A 13,205-nucleotide genomic window follows, 5' to 3' on the forward strand; every position below is an offset into this window, starting at 1 on the left:
AGGACGGGGTGGATCGAGGCTACCACGTTCACCGCGGCGGGCGCTACGACAGCAGGGAAGACCGCAGCCCGAGCCCCGGCCCGGCTGGGCCCCGGGCCTTCTCTGCGCGCATCTTGAACGCGCCTTTTCCGCCACGCTTCAGGCAACCCACAAATATGGCCAAATACTCAGGGGAGACGAACCCTGGGGTATGGCTCAGTGACTACCGGCTTGCATGTCAAGCCGGCAGGGCGGATGATGACCTGTTTATCATCCGCAACCTACCCATCTTCCTGGCCGACTCAACGCGAGCTTGGCTGGAACATATCCCTTCGGGACGAATCCGCAGCTGGAACGATCTGAAGGAGGTCTTCATAGGGAACTTCCAAGGCACGTGCACGCGCCCCGGCAATTCCTGGGACCTCCGGAGCTGTCGCCAGGGAGCGGACGAGTCCCCCCGGGATTATATCCGACGCTTCTCCAGGAAGCGCACCGAGCTCTCCAACGTCGCGGACGCCGACGTCATAGGGGCTTTCCTAGCGGGAACCTCCTGCTGGCCCCTCGTCCACGAGCTGGGGCGCCGAGGCCCGCGAACCACGGAGGAGCTCCTCAACATCGCCACCAGCTACGCCTCGGGTGAAGAGGCTGTTGGAGCGATCTTCGACCGCTCCAAAGGCAAGGCAAAGCGGGAGGAGGATGCTGACGAAGGCACCCCCAGCCGCCAGCAGAAGAAAAAGGGCAAACAGCGGCGCGAGGCTCCCCTCGTGGCTGCTGTCGAGAGTAAGCGAGGGCAGCCACCCCCCGAGGGCACTCCCGGCTTCTTCGACAAACTGCTCGAGGGACCGTGCCCGAACCACGAGTTCCCCACGAAGCATGCCTACAAAGACTGCAACCTCATGAAGAGGTACTTTGTGGGCAACCCGGTGAAAGGCGACCGAAAGCGAAAACCCGATGAGGAAAAGAAGGGCGACGAAGAGAAGGAAGACGGCTTTCCCAAGGTGGACGGCTGCTTCATGATCTTTGGCGGCTCCGCGGCGTACGATACCAAGCGCCAGCAGAAGCTGGAGCGCCGGGAGGTCTACGCGGCCGAGCCAGCAACTCCGGCCTTCCTGGACTGGTCGGGACCGGCCATCACCTTTGATCGGTCCGACCACCCTGGACGCGTCCGGCATCCGGGACGTTACCCTCTCGTCGTCGACCCCATCGTCGGCACGACGCGCCTCACCAAGGTGCTCATGGATGGGGGCAGCGGCCTCAACATCCTCTACGCGGAGACCCTTGACGCTATGGGGATCGACCGTTCCCACCTCCGTCCCAGCAAGGCGCCTTTCCACGGCGTCGTGCTAGGGAAGCAGGCAATGCCTCTCGGGCAAATCGACTTGCCCGTTACGTTCGGGACCCCTTCCAACTACAAGAAGGAGGTCCTCACCTTCGAGGTGGTAGGGTTCCGCGGAACCTACCACGCCATCTTGGGACGGCCATGCTACGCAAAGTTCATGGCCATCCCCAACTACACCTACCTCAAGCTCAAGCTACCGGGGCCCAACGGGGTCATCACCGTCGGCATGACCTTTCAGAAGGCGTATGAGTGCGACGTGGAATGCTGCGAGTACACCGCGGCCATCACCGTCACGAGCAATCTGGCGGTCCAGCTCGCGGAGGCCACCGAGGACCGGCCCGACTTCAAGCAGCCGACCACCTCCTTTGAGCCCACCGAAGGCATCAAGGAGGTCCCCCTCGATCCCAGCTGTTCCAACGGAGGAGTCGTGCGGATCAGTGCTACCTTGTCCTCCAAATAGGAAAGCGCGCTCATCGAGTTCCTCCGCGCGAGCAGCGACGTCTTCGCGTGGAAGCCCTCGGACATGGCTGGCATTCCGAGAGAAGTCGCCGAGCACTCCTTGAACATCAAGGCCGGCTCCAAGCCAGTGAAGCAAGGACTGCGCCGTTTCGACGAGGAAAGGCGCAAGGCCATCGGCGAGGAGCTCCAGAAGCTTCTGACGGCCGGGTTCATCAAGGAAGTGCACCACCCCGAGTGGCTGGCTAATCCTGTCCTTGTACCAAAAAAGACCAGGAAATGGAGGATGTGTGTTGATTATACCGGTCTAAACAAAGTGTGTCCAAAGGATCCGTTTCCTTTGCCATGCATAGATCAAATAGTTGACTCAACCGCCGGGTGCGAAACCCTCAGCTTCCTTGACGCATATTCCGGCTACCATCAGATCGCGATGAAAGAGACCGATCAGCTCGCCACCTCCTTCATCACCCCCTTTGGCCCCTACTGCTACGTTAAGATGCCATTCAGCCTCAAAAACGCGGGGTGCATGCTAAAGTGCTTCGGGGACCTCATCGGGCGGACTGTTGAGGCTTACGTTGATGACATCATGGTCAAATCCAAGAGGGACGATCAGCTCGTCCCCGACCTGGAATTAGCCTTTGAAAGGCTGAGGGATAAGCGTATTAAGCTCAATCCCGAAAAATGTGTATTCGGAGTCCCGAGGGGCATGCTATTAGGCTTCATCGTCTCCGTGCGTGGCATCGAAGCGAACCCGGAGAAGATAGCGGCCATCAGCGACATGGGGCCAATCCGGAACATAAAGGGAGTCCAGCGCGTCACGGGATGCTTGGCGGCCCTAAGCCGCTTCATCTTGCGCCTCGGTGAGCGAGGGCTTCCTCTCTATCGACTCCTGAAAAAGACTGACCGCTTCGAATGGACCGGCGAGGCCCAGGAGGCACTTGACCGACTCAAGGACCTCCTGACGAAGGCCCCGATCCTAGTCCCGCCTACCTACAGTGAGCCCCTCCTGCTCTACATTGCGGCGACCACCCAAGTGGTTAGCGCGGCCCTGGTGGTGGAACGAGAAGAGGAGGGACACGCTCTCAAGGTGCAACGCCCGGTGTATTTCATCAGCGAGGTCTTGTCCGAGTCCAAGGAACGTTACCCACAGATCCAGAAGCTCATCTACGCCGTCCTTATCATGAAGAGGAAGCTGCGCCACTACTTTACCTCCCACCCGGTAACGGTTGTTTCGTCATTCCCGTTAGGCGAAGTAATCCGAAACCAGAACGCCACGGGGAGGATCGCGAAGTGGGCGCTCGAGCTCATGGACCAGGGTATCACCTACGCCCCCCCCAACGCCATCAAGTCCCAGGTACTCGCTGACTTCGTGGCAGAATGGACGGAGATCCAGACGCCATCGACGCCGGAGAAGCAGGAGTACTGGACAATGTACTTTGATGGGTCGCTGATGAGGGCCCGCGCCGGAGCGGGTCTCGTCTTCGTCTCTCCTCTAGGCGTACGCATCAGGTACATGATCCGCCTCCACTTTTCTGCGTCCAACAATGTCGCCGAGTACGAAGCCCTCCTCAACGGGCTCCGCATCGCCATCGAGCTGGGCATCCGCCGGTTGGACATCCGGGGCGACTCCCAGCTAGTCGTCGAACAAGTCATGAAGGAGTGGAGCTGCCACAACCCCAAGATGGCAGCCTACTGCAATGAGGTTCGCAAGCTCGAAGACAAGTTCGACGGGCTGGAGCTCAACCACATCGCAAGGCGCTTCAACGAAGCTGCCGACGAGCTAGCGAAGGCGGCATCCGGCCGAATGCCCGTGCCCGACGGCGTCTTTGTTAGTGACCAGTTGAAGCCTTCAATCCGTTACCCAGAGCTGGCAGGGGTCGGCGAAGCATCCCCGGCCCCGGGGTCGGGCCCCGACTCAGGGGAGGTTGGCAGCACGCCGCCTATCCCAGGCTCGGGCACCAGCCTCGATCCCTCTAGCCTCATGGTCATGGCAATCGCGGCAGACCCCACGGTGGGGGCCGACCCCCCGACCGACTGGAGAGCCCCACACCTCGACTACCTCGTCCGCGACACGCTCCCGGCAGACAAGACAAAGGCCCGTAGGACCGCGCGCCGCGCCAAATCCTTCGTCGTCATCGACCAGAAGCTCTACAAGAGAAGCCACACTGGGATCCTCCAGTGCTGCATCTCGATCGAACAGGGAAAGGCGCTGATCCAGGATATCCACGCCGGAGCCTGCGGTCACCACGCCGCGCCAAGGACCCTCGTTGGCAACGCCTTCCGGCAAGGTTTCTATTGGCCGACCGCGGTCGCCGATGCTACTCAGGTAGTCCGCACCTGTGAGGGGTGCCAATTCTTTGCGCTCCAGACTCACCTGCCCGCACAGACGCTACAGACCATCCCCATCACGTGGCCGTTTGCGCTCTGGGGGCTGGATCTCGTCGGACCCTTCAAGAAAGCGCCCGGGGGCTTCACCCACCTACTTGTCGCCGTTGACAAGTTCTCCAAGTGGATCGAGGCAAGACCGGTGGCGCAAATCAGGTCCGAGCAGGCGGTACAGTTCTTCACCGACATCATCCACCGCTTCGGGATCCCAAATTCCATCATCACCGACAACGGTACGCAGTTCACTGGGAAGAGATTCCTCCAGTTCTGCGACGACCACCACATTCGAGTGGACTGGGCGGCCGTGGCACACCCCCGCATGAACGGGCAAGTCGAGCGAGCCAACGGCATGATACTCCAAGGTCTCAAGCCACGGATCTTCGATCGCCTCAAAAAGTTCGGCGGACGGTGGGTTGCCGAGCTCCCCGCAGTCCTCTGGAGCCTGAGGACGACCCCCAGTCGGGCGACGGGCTTCACCCCGTTCTTCATGATTTACGGGTCCGAGGCCATCCTGCCCACCGATCTAGAATACGGATCGCCGAGGGTCAAGGCATACGACGAACAAGGGAACCAGACATCGCTCGAGGACGCACAAGATCAACTCGATGAGGCACGAGACGTAGCCCTGCTGCACTCGGCTAAATATCAGCAGGCCCTACGGCGTTACCACAGCCGTAAGGTGCAAGGCCGAGCCTTCAACATCGGCGACTTGGTGCTCCGCCTCGTTCAGGACAACAGGGGTCGGCACAAGTTAACTCCCCCATGGGAAGGTCCTTTCATCGTCGCGCAAGTACTGCGGCCAGGCACCTACAAGCTGGCGACTCCCGACGGGCAGATCTTCAGCAACGCTTGGAACATAGAACAGCTAAGGCGCTTTTACCCCTAGCTCTTATTTCCAAGTTCTGCACAAACTTGTCTGCAATTTTGATAATTTTCTTTTTGCGGAAAAAGAAAACCCAAGCCGTCTCGGTTCAGGCTTTTCCCGTCAAGCTCAGGGGTATCCGACCCTGGCCTCGTTCCAGGGCTGCATACCCCTCGGGGGCTATCAGGGGCTCCGTCCCAAGCCACTTGGCACCATCTAAAAGAAACGTTTTTTCTTTCAAACCGAGCCCCCCTTTCTAGACTTTTGGACGCAAAAAGAAAAGAATGCTCGAACGGTGCTCAGGCAAGATTGATCGGACTGCGAAAAAACCTACGCCCCAGCGGCTACGGCGCCTTCGCTCATTAAAGCTTACTGACACACCTGACAACGCATTCTAAACTTTCAAGCCCAAAGGAACAGTAAAGGGGATCGGAAACTTTCGCACGATAAAGTTATAAAAAAGGCCCGTATGGCCATCACGAAACAAGTTCGAAACTGACATATTTACAATTTGGGCGCAAGGCCGGTACAGCTAACTTGACGGGGGGTCTTCAGGAGGGACAGCCTCATCCTCCAGGAGCTTCGCGAGGGCTTCTGCCGGGGTGAACACCGCCGCATCAATCTCGTCCAGCTCGGCCTCGGAGTAACCGGCGGCGTACCCTCCGCTCATCCCGGCAAAGTTGATGCCGGAATAGTGGGAGCCGAAGACCCCGAAGGCTCGCCGCACGCCGGTGTGAAGCCCGTCCACGGCGATCTCGCGGCTTCGGCGGCGTACCCTGAGGACACGAGCTGGCAGAGAGCTCGACCCCTCCTCCGGAACCACGCCGAAGCTGTCGCCGACGACACGGACCGCATCCTGCAGGGCGCCGTGCTCACTACGCTCCGCGTCAAGCAGGTCCCTCAGCTTGGCGAGTTCGCCTGCAGGAACCATACAGAAAAGCCCACCAAAGTCAGGAACCGCCACAACATCACGGGAATGCAGAAACGGAAAGGAGTCTCACCGTCGGCCCAGGCCTTCAGCTCGTGCTCCCGATCGGCTCCTTGAGACATGGCGTTCTGGAGTCCCTGCACTTGCGAGCGGAGGTGACCGACCTCCGCGCCAAGTTCAGCCGCCACCTTCTCAGCCTCCTCCTTCTTGACCTTCTCGGCATCCCGGTCCTACCAAGCCTTGTGCCGCTCGCGCCGGATGCGCTCGACGGTCTTCTGGAGGGCTTCATGCTCCCCCCTCAGCCGTGCGAGCTCCTCAGCATCGCGGCAGGCCCTCTCGGCGGCAGCCTGGAACTCCTCGCGATCAAGGCGGGCCTTGTCGATGACGGCTTGGAGCTTAGCTTCCGACCGCCGCGCCTCCTCCTGCGCCGCCTCCTCACGCCTCTGCAGGTCGGCAACGACCAACTGGGCGGCAGCAACCTGCAGGGACAGCTCCCTGGTCCGCGCCCTCTCCACATTGAAGCGCTCCTAGAGGCCCCGCTCCAGCCGGACGAAATTAGATTTCCCCCGACTACACTCTTGGAGAGCCTGCAAAGCGACGTGCCATCAGGGACAAAGCAACGGGGAATGATGATCACCAACAGGAAAGAGCAACATACCTGGCTACCAGGGAGGACGGTGTTGTCCAAAGCCCCCATCGCCGAGGACAGAGCCGCGCGGGCGTGGGCGAGGCCACCCTGCACCGCCTGCCACTTGTGCCACTCCGCTGCGTCGTCCAGGGTGAAGCGGTGCCTCGGCGGGTCCTCGCGGGATGACCAACGCAGGATGGACCCCCTCCACGCCCTGGGAACGGTGGGAGCCGAGGCCGAGGCGGGAGCCCATCCTGACGCTGCCATCGAAGTTGGCACCACCACACTGGAAGCCGCCAGGTTTGCAGACGGCTCCGGCGCCTGCACACCCATCGCCGCCGAGGCCGCCGCGGGGTCGCCCAATGGCAGCGCCGCCTCTGACGCAAGCGGCAAGATAGGAATCCCCGCGGCTACCTTGCCCTCCGCCGCAATCGCCAAGGGAGGCTCCTCCGCCCCTGCCGGAGCCCCTCGAGCGGGCCCCTCCACCTCCGCTATCGGAGTCACCTCCGCTGGGATCCTCGAGGCGGAGGTCCCCACCTCCGTCGCCGCTGCCTCCTCCGCCGCGGTCGCAGGGGCAGGCACCCCCTCCTCTGTCGGCGCCGCCGCCGATCCCGCCACGGCTGCGGGGGCATCCGTCCCGCCTCCCGTCGCCGTCGCCTCCTCCGCCTCGTCGGCGTCAAGGTCGATCACCTCCCCGGCCTGAGGACCCGGGGGAATGATGCCCTGCGCTGTAGGGACGACCGGGGGAACCGAAGGCAGAATGGGGTCCACTCCCCCTCCCGCGACCGACACCGCCGTCGCTCCGCCAGCCACCGTCACGGGGGCCGCCTCCGCGGAGGGGTCCGCGACCTTACCAGGGACCCCGCCGCTCGCTGCGGGCGGGACCGCGGTCCGTCCCCCGGAGGAGGACAACACCCGCAATGCCTTCTTGGGCGCCAGCTGCAGGACGAGGCCACGGGGGGCGGCGCTGCATATCAACGAGCAAACGTCAGCGGGAACGAACGCGAGAAGGGAGAGGAACGAGACGCGCGAGGAAGGCCAACTTACGTTCCTGAAGCACAAGGGCGACACGCGCGCTTCGCTTCGGAGCCTGACGCCGACCCCGGGACATCTGGCAGCGGCCGCTTGTCGCCGCTTCGCTGCCCTCCAGCCTCGGGCGTGACGGTGGAGGCGGTCTCCGCGGATCTCCGGGGAGCGCCCTGGGTAGACTCCTGGGGGGCGCCCGGCGCCGGCTCCTGGGCGGCGGCGGGAGTAGGCTCCGAAGACCCCCGGGGGACGCTCCGCGCCGGTTCCAGGGAGGAGCCCCGTGTCGACCCCTGGGGGGCACCCCTCGCCGACCACCCTTGGGGAGCGTCCCGCGCCGGCTCCTGGGAGGCGCCCCGCACCGACCCCTGGGGGACGTCCCGCGTCAACTCCTGGGGGGCGCTTCGTGCCGGCCCCTGGGCGCAGCCCCAGGGCCTTGCGGAACCACGGTCCGGGCGGACGCCCCCTCCGCTTCACCCCCCGCGGCCGTCTGCGAGCGCACCTCCCGGATTACAAGTGCGCCCGATCGGAGGGAGGAAATCAGCTCCTCCCCCTCTTCATCATCTTCCTCATCTACATCCTCTTCATCATCGTCGTCGTCGTCGTCATCGTCTGACATGACCTGCCCCCTCCGCCGCCGTTGGAGCTCCTTGGCGGCCTTCTTCTTCTTCTTCGCCGTCTCCTTGTCCTTACGGCGCTTCTGCGCCTCGGCAAGGAGACGGTTGCGCGTCCGCCGATCAGCGTCCTCCGGCACCGGCGGAAGTGAGTCCACGACCCGGGTCAGCGCGCCCTACGAACGCAAAACGGCCCCATGTCAGAATGCCAATTACAAGACGCGAAGAAAGGAAGTCGGCGCCCTAACCCCTTACCAGGTCTATGAAGCCCGCGTCCGGGCGCATCGGCGAGTGCCCGGGCACCGGGTACTCGGCGTCCTTGTCCTCCAGCGCCTCCCGAATCCGTTGCCGGATCTCGGAGGCGGCAAGCGCACCCGCCGCCAAGGCGGTGCCCTCGGCCGGCGCGTCCGAAGTCATGGCGGCAAGCGAGCGGACCCGGAGCATCAGCGGCGCCACCCGCCGGGCATGGTACGCTCCGATGACCCCGGCGCCGCTAAGCCCGCTCCTCTTCAGCTGCTCGATGGCCTGCAGCAGGTCGAAGATCCGCTTCTTCTCCTTGTCCACCGGCCCGTACGCCCACACCTCCGGCGCCACGTCGATGGTACGGCCAGTAAACTCCGGCAGGGGGGAGTCCGAGTAGTTCTTCACGTAGAACCACTGGTTGTGCCACCCCTTGTGGGACGCCGAAGTCTTCATCGCCATATACTCCTTGGAGCGAGTATGGCGGAGGTGGATCCCAGCGCACCTAATCGGCACCGAAGGCAACCGCTCTTCTCCGTCTTCTGGTACAAACTCACTGTGAAGAAATACTTCCACAGCGAGAAGTTGGGCTCGATGCCCAGGAACCCCTCGCACAGTGCGACGAACGCCGCAATGTGCTGGATCCCGTTGGGGTTGAGGTGCTGGAGCTCGAGCCTGTAGTAGTGGAGGAGCCCCCGGAAGAAGCGGCTCGGTGGAGTAGCGAACCCCCGCTCATGGAAGTGAGCGAAGGAGACGACGTAGCCGGAGGGAGGCTCCGGTACTTGCTCCGGCCCCGGCAGCTCCCACTCGGCCGCCTCTGTCCTCTCGCAGAAGAGGCCTTTCCGCACCAGGCCCTCGGCGCGCGAGGAGTTGAAGTGAGAGATCCCCCAAGAACCCATCGCCGGAGGAGGAGGAAGCTTGACGGAGGTCAAAGGAAAGTGCGCAGCTGGGGCGGAGGAAGGCGAAGCGGACGCAGATCAGCTAAGTGCGAGGCTGGAGGACGAAAGGGCTCGAATGCAGAAGGCGGGCGTAACCAGCGAGGCGGGCTTCCGTTTTTATAGGAAAGGCACGGGGGAAGCCAAATCGATGCCCCTGCCGCCATAAATGCGGCGCCAGGTACGCCCCTGCCACGCCCACTTCCTTTTCGGAAACCGCGTGCACGATCGGCCGCGAAAACATCCTATCCTCCTCGATCCGCGGGACGACACTCCCCATAACTCCGTCTCCCGGAAGGCACGCCCACGACGTCCCCCACGTTCGGCCCAAACGCAACGACCGCTCCGTTCCGGCCCAAGGCCCACCGAAAGGTAAGAAAGGGATACGGGGCTGAAAACGCCCCTACGGCCCATTACGGTCCAGAGGTTCGAAGGCTGGCCCGCCACGGGTTCGACAGCTGCCTCAGGACATCCCCCGAGCGAGGGGTGAGAAGGGACGGGTCCGCTAGCGGCCAACACCCAGGCGAGCGAAAGCCAAGGGCGTCCCGACCTCACGTTCGAGTCCTGACCGGCATGAAGTTCATGGTTTTTCCACAAGGAAAGGCAACGAGCCCTCGGATCCGGCCGAACGGACCCGGGAACTATATGAACTGGTCGGCGGGAGATTAGAGTACGCCACCAGCTTGGCCCGAGCCGGACCCCCCCGAACGAGGACCGGGACTCCACTCGAACCTACCCGTTCGCAGCTCAACGAGCACCACGGTTCGTCCAACGAGGATAACGTGGCACGGCTCAACCCCTTCGTCCTAGTGAACGGACGCTTGAGGGGCAACGATCAAAAGTCGACCTGGCCTCCCGACAGGTCTCCTGCAACGCTCGGGGGCTCGGGGGCTAGCATCGCAACCAACGACCACGCGTGTGGTCGCGATTCACAGGCTCCCCGACCAAGCTGGGCTAAAACAAACGCACCCTACCCCCAACAAGATCTCCGGCGAAACGGCGAAAGAAGCCTCCGGAGGAGCACTCTTGCTCCACCACAGGCTCGGGGGCTACTGTTGGGGGTAAATATTAACGATCTCCTAAATACCGCTTAAAGGAACAAACATGAAGGCCCAGGCCCATCCAGGATAACAAACTCACCTTCAAACCCAACATGAGCAAAACTCCGCCTCACCCGACCACGATCTCAGGGTCGGGAAACGTCCGACCTCCCGCCACGAGGCTCCGCCTCACCCGACCGCGGTCCCGGGGTCGGGAGCGTCCGACCTCCCGCCGCGAGGCTCCGCCTCGTCCGACCGCGACCCCAGGGTCGGAGGCGCCCGACCCCTCGCCACAAGGTTCCGCCTCGTCCGACCCTGGGCACGGGGGTCGGACTCACTGGGGCCCCCAGGACGGGTAGCCCCCTCGGGCGCGGATCGGGTGATCAAGGTAACGATCCTGTGGGTCCCCCTTATCGACCTCGTCATAAATGCGCCGCAGGCCTGGCAGGAAGAAGGATGACCGCGCTCCTCACGCAACCCGCTGCAAGTACCCATGCACGACCACACTGTACAAGCTACAGTGCTGGCGGCTTCCTTCCATTCGCCGCAGGGTACTCATGGCCTGCGTCGACCGGAGCAGAGGGAAGACTCGCCCGTTCTTGGGCTCCGCGCGCCCGGCAGCGGGGATGTGACGCCCTCTCTCCACAAGCCATCATCAGGACGGCGGCATCCGCCGTCCCTCCCAACGGACACCAGAGTAACGACGAAACGCCTTCATCATAACCCGACGCCTACGGACACCGAAGAGGCTATCTGTAGGGCGCGACGACAGTTGGCACGCGGCCGCCCCCCTCCTCCAGCATGCACGCCGGCGCACGTCAGGGGCCGGCGAAGGCGCCGGGCACCTAGGAACTTGGTTTCTCCCTTCTTGCCGTATTTTTACCATACTACGTTTAAACTCTTACTGCCCTCATCGCCCAGTCTCAGCTATAACTCCGGCTGCTCCCTTACAATATAAAAGGGGGCATCGGGGGCCAGAGAGGGGGATCGGCTTCTTCTCCCACAAGCCACAGCACATTACTACTCTCCCTGAGAGCACAAGCACGAAAGAGACTTGGGACCAGTCCCTCTCTCGTCGATCTGTAACCCCTACTACAGAACTTCGCGTGGGCAACACGAGCATCCTCGATACTGAACGTAAAGCTTCCCTTGCCCGAACCAGTCTAAACCCGTGTCTCCCACGCCACCATCTGAAGCCTTACGCGCATAAAAGAAATTTACTAGTCTAAGTCTTGATCCGCAAATCCTGACAACGACACTAGGGGTCAGATCCACGTTTTTCCTGAAGTACTTCAGAGAGTGCTCTAAAAACATCAGTTTCGGACTTCCTCGTGGAGTTAGGAGGTATTTATCCACCTTTACCACTCGTTACACAGCATAACGATTCTTCTTTGGTTGCTTGTATCATTTGGTTCATATATGAAATGGTTCATCAAAATAATGATCCTTTTATTTGGTAGGGTATATTGTATCAACTCATCCATAATGAAGTCATCCCATTTAATTTATTATTCTACTAAGCAAATTGGTTAAACCTCACCGTCATACATGCATGATATGGTTCGTGCAACCACCCACACCTAATTTTTCTTTCCGCTCACTGTCTCCGTCGCCCTCCACCTCCCGTGGAAGCACGCCGGCGGTGGCGCTTCGCGGCCACGAGGAAGCGCCGCGTCAACGCGGGGGAGCTGCTCGTGGCGCGGAAGCACGGGGTGGCCGGCCGCAGCAGGAAGATGGAGGACGCCGTGTCCGTGCGCGAGGCGTTCGTCGCGCCCTCCGCTGCTGTGGACGAGCGGCGCCCCGCCGTCGGGAGCGGGAGGTGCGATTTCTACGGGGTGTTCGGCAGCCGTGGGAGCGGGAGGTGCGATTTCTACGGGGTGTTCGACGGCCACGGCTGCTCCCACGTCGCCGAGGCGTGCCGGGACCGGATGCACGACCTGCTCGCCGAGGAGCTGTCCGCCGACGACGATGAGGCGGCGCTGCCGCGGGAGCCTGCGGCTTGGACCGCGGCGATGGAGCGGTGCTTCGCGCGGATGGACGCCGAGGTGACCTCCGCCGGCGGCCGCCAGCGCCAGCTGCCGCTGCGACGCGCACAAGTGCTCTGCCGCGGCGGCGGTGCGGCGCCGGTGCCGCTGTCCTCGGACCACAAGCCCGACCGGCCCGATGAGCAGGAGCGGATCGAGTCCGCGGGCGGGCGCGTCATCTTCTGGGAGGGCGCGCGGGTGCTGGGCGTGCTGGCCATGTCCCGCGCCATCAGGGACGGGTACCTCAAGCCGTACATGCCGTCGGTGCCCGAGGTGACGGACCTCGCCGAGGACGACGAGGAGCGCTTAGATTAATTATTATTATGGTGTAACCGGAATTCGATCCGGATACCATTTGGGATGAAAAAAGGTGTTTAAATCATCTAAGGCTGAGATGGTCGGTCGAGAAGAATTCGATGCGGATCCAATCTGGAACGAAGCCTCACTAGTCTGCTTTTTTTTTATCTTCGGTAGAACATTTGGTTGCACATTTTAGTCATTGTAGCATTATTCGATGGAATATCACATTTTATATCTTGCTATGCTCATTGTTCAGCTAGTTTTTATTTTTTCCTAAAGTACTGTAGCGATAGTACCGTAGCAGCGGCAAAAAAACAAAATACAACTGTGCATAATGCTTAAAACACAACTAGGCATCCATCATGGGCAAAATAGAACATTCCCACCAAATTCTCATATTTCTAAAGCTGGAGCACTACAATCTGCCAAACACGTACAACAACTCCATATTT

General features: G+C 61.8%; 1 pseudogene; it reads left to right on the top strand.

Moving 5' to 3' along the window:
• The first annotated feature begins 6,575 nt into the window (after nucleotides 1-6,575).
• LOC101782177 lies at nucleotides 6,576-12,768 on the top strand (annotated as a pseudogene).
• The last annotated feature ends 437 nt before the right edge of the window (nucleotides 12,769-13,205 follow it).

The sequence above is a fragment of the Setaria italica genome, chromosome V (genome assembly GCF_000263155.2).
Source record: "Setaria italica strain Yugu1 chromosome V, Setaria_italica_v2.0, whole genome shotgun sequence".
Taxonomy (NCBI): domain Eukaryota; kingdom Viridiplantae; phylum Streptophyta; class Magnoliopsida; order Poales; family Poaceae; genus Setaria; species Setaria italica.